General features: G+C 40.6%; 1 pseudogene; it reads right to left on the minus strand.

The window, feature by feature from the left end:
- Window positions 1-256: 256 nt before the first annotated feature.
- On the minus strand, window positions 257-817 carry LOC123253884 (annotated as a pseudogene).
- Window positions 818-2,805: the final 1,988 nt, after the last annotated feature.

A 2,805-nucleotide genomic window follows, 5' to 3' on the forward strand; every position in this document is an offset into this window, starting at 1 on the left:
AACTTACAATTTATTGCTAAAATGCTGAATATATACTGGAATTACATGCAGAGGATATAAAGCTATAGAGACATTAAGTATTGAATACTGAAGTTGCTTAATGAAGTTATTCTTTACAGAGTCCCAAAGTGTTTTAGATTTCCAATGGCAGAGCTCAGAAATTCAAGTAAAACTTTGGAGGAACCCTTCAAAAAAAGATTTAAAAATCCTTTTTAAATACACAGTACTAATGTTTCCAAACAACTCACGGATTTTTTTAATGTAACAAATATTTTAATTTCACTTTTATTTGCATGCTAATATCATATTTACACCATGTCATAGGTTTTTGTTTTTGTGGTTTCTTTTGGGATATCTTTTTCTTTGGGGCAACTTCTTATTTTGGTTTACGAGCAAGATTTTTTACTTTTCTTTAAGTATCATCTCAATATGGCAGGGAGAATTCAGGTATGGGTTGATTTGACCATTAGCCCTGTAATATACCTTTGCATTTGTGGGGCTCAAAGTAAAGAGAATCCACATCCAGATCCTTAAGTTCTACATTATTCTCTGCACTTTTAAGCAAATGCAGCCAGAACTCAGCACTCTTTAGGGATCAGTGACCCTGTGTATGGCCCCACTGTTTAGGTTGGGCATACCTGCCAACTCTGCCATTATAGTGATGGAAGAGAACACATTGTTTCTTCAACATGACATCTTTTAAATACTTGGTAGCTTTTTGGATATGCATGCCATTTGTAGCTTGACCTTTTTTACTGATATCCTTGAAGTAGACCCAAAGATTTGAATTGCCTAACTTGTATGATTTCATTGGGTTCTTTGGCTTACATTTTAACTGATTATCCAGGGTGGCTCAAGGGAAGTTCAAATGAATAAATTTTTAAAAGATAGGACCACTGAATACTGAACAAAAAAGGTTATTTTAGGGCAGTTAGGTGGTTCAGTGGATGACTCCAGTGGAGGCTTAGAGATGGGAAGTTCTGGGTTCAAATTTAAAGTCAGAGACTTCCTAGCTGTGTGATGCTGGGCAAGTCACTTAATCCCCATTACCTAAGTCTTATTGCTTTTCTGTCTTGGAACCAATATTCAATATTAATTCTAAGAAAAAAGTGAGGGTTTAAAAAGAAATCTTTACTTTCCATCTTGGAACCAATTGGAACTGTGTATTGGTTCCAAGGCAGAAGAGTGGTAAAGCGCTAGGCAGTTGGGGGTTAAGTGACTTGCCCAGAGTTATAAGGATAGGATGGGGTTTTTTTTAACCATTCTTTTTATCTCTTCTGCAGTCTGCCTTTAGTATTCAAATGTACTAATTAAACTAACACAAGTAAAGGGTGTTTTCTGAGAATGGTCTCAACAATTAGATTCTTTGGTGAAACAGAGGTAGAGGAAAAACACTGCTCCATACAACCACAGTCACTGGAATTGTGGGGAAGAAAGACCAGTTCTGCTTATTCCATCTGGTGCTCACTGTAGGTGACTGATGACCAAAAACAGAGTTAGGTGCTAATCTAAGAAGATTTTTTTCTTTCTTAATTCTCTTCCTGGTCCAAAGGCACTGAATAGGGAGGATCCACACTCCATCCACCACTTACTTCAATGTCCTGGCAATGCCTGTCTTATGAGAGGAGACAGCAGAAAGTTGAGTCAGGAAGATCTGAGCTAAATCTGGCCTCAGACCTTTACTAGCTGGGTGACTTCAAGGCAAATCCCTTAACATCCCATAACTTCAAATCAACCCATACCTGAGTTCTCCCTGCCATATTGAGTTGATACTTAATGAAAAGTAAAAGTCTTACTCATAAACCTGAATAGGGAGTTGCCCAAAAGAAAAGATATCCTAAAAGAAACCATAAAAACAAAAACTTTCCAATTAACATCCAAACTCAGTTTCCTTAACTGTAAAATAAGGATAACAGCACCTACCTTTTAGGGTTGTTGTGAGGCTCAAATGAGATATCTGTAAAATGCTTAGCATTGTGGCCTAGTTCGCAGGAGTTATGTAAATGTTAACTATCATTATTATTTTTAAAGCCCTTACCATCTGTCTTAGATTCAACACTGTGTATTAGTTCTAAGGCAGAAGAGGGATCAAGGCTAGGCACTGGGGGTTAAGTGATTTGCCCAGGGTCACCCAGCGAGGAAATGTCTGAGACCAGAATGGAAGTGGCTTCCAATCTCTAGGCCTGGTTCTCAATTCACGAAGCACTTCGCTGCCTATTATTATTATTATTGTTGTTGTTGTTGTTGTTCTTTTTATTGTTAGAATTGCTCCATTGTCAGCGCACTCCTGACTCAGTCTCCAACTTTCCTTTCCAAATTTAAACACCAAAGTACAAGGCATCCATAGTTGGAAAAGGAGGAAGTAAGGATAGTTCCTTCTTAGACTTCCACTTTTTCCTTCCTTCCACGTACCACATCTCTGGGATTGGGCCAGCAAAGTATCAGGACAAAAGCAGGACCTCAAGGACAGAAGGGGCCAGCAGCAGCCAAAGTGCTGCTCATGTCCCAGGGGCTGGATGCCTCTCAAAACTGGAACAGATCCCGGCTCCGCAGCAGCTTTTATGAAAATAGGCATTCGAGCATGAGGATGCGAGCAGGTTCCTGGGTCCCCACGAGCACAGGGCAGGCAGCCACAGCTCCCTGGGCTCTGTCTCCTCCCCCCAGGTACGGAGATGGGCAGAGACCAAAACAAATGGCAAAGGGGAGACGCTCGTCTGATTGTCTGTGGGCCACTGAAGAACCAGAGAATCTCGGGGGGAGGGGGAAGGGACTCACAGGCCATCCAGTCCTGCCCATGACACTGGA

The sequence above is a fragment of the Gracilinanus agilis genome, chromosome 1 (assembly GCF_016433145.1).
Source record: "Gracilinanus agilis isolate LMUSP501 chromosome 1, AgileGrace, whole genome shotgun sequence".
NCBI lineage: Eukaryota > Metazoa > Chordata > Mammalia > Didelphimorphia > Didelphidae > Gracilinanus > Gracilinanus agilis.